This window comes from Penaeus monodon, chromosome 22 (assembly GCF_015228065.2).
Source record: "Penaeus monodon isolate SGIC_2016 chromosome 22, NSTDA_Pmon_1, whole genome shotgun sequence".
Classification (NCBI taxonomy): domain Eukaryota; kingdom Metazoa; phylum Arthropoda; class Malacostraca; order Decapoda; family Penaeidae; genus Penaeus; species Penaeus monodon.
Genome location: NC_051407.1, coordinates 22,699,576 through 22,699,921, shown reverse-complemented (window position 1 = coordinate 22,699,921; position 346 = coordinate 22,699,576). Strand labels below are relative to the sequence as shown.

General features: G+C 34.7%; 1 pseudogene; it reads right to left on the bottom strand.

Annotated features, from left to right (window-relative positions):
- Nucleotides 1-346, bottom strand: part of LOC119587006 — an 11,851-nt pseudogene that overhangs the window by 3,758 nt on the left and 7,747 nt on the right.

The following is a 346-nucleotide window of genomic DNA, read 5'->3' as shown; positions in this document are numbered from 1 at the left end:
AAGTATTTACATTATTATAAACCTCCCCTGAAATATATGAAAAAAACACAAAATATAAAAGGCTTATAGTAATAAAACCAGCTAAATTTACTTAGTAAGTTATGCATGTCACCAAGTATCTTACAAAAATTAAATAATTATCATGAAATAATGTATTAAGGTCTTGAACTGACCCATCATATTTAGCTAATGTTTTCATCACACCGTCCTCTGTGCTTCAGATTTGGTCCACGTTTCCTTCTCAAAAGTAGCCATGGCGTCAAACGTTTCAGTCAGATATTGCATTGGTCGTTGCCTTGGGTGTGCATACACAACCTCCTCTACATCATCTTCCTCTCCTTCAGAC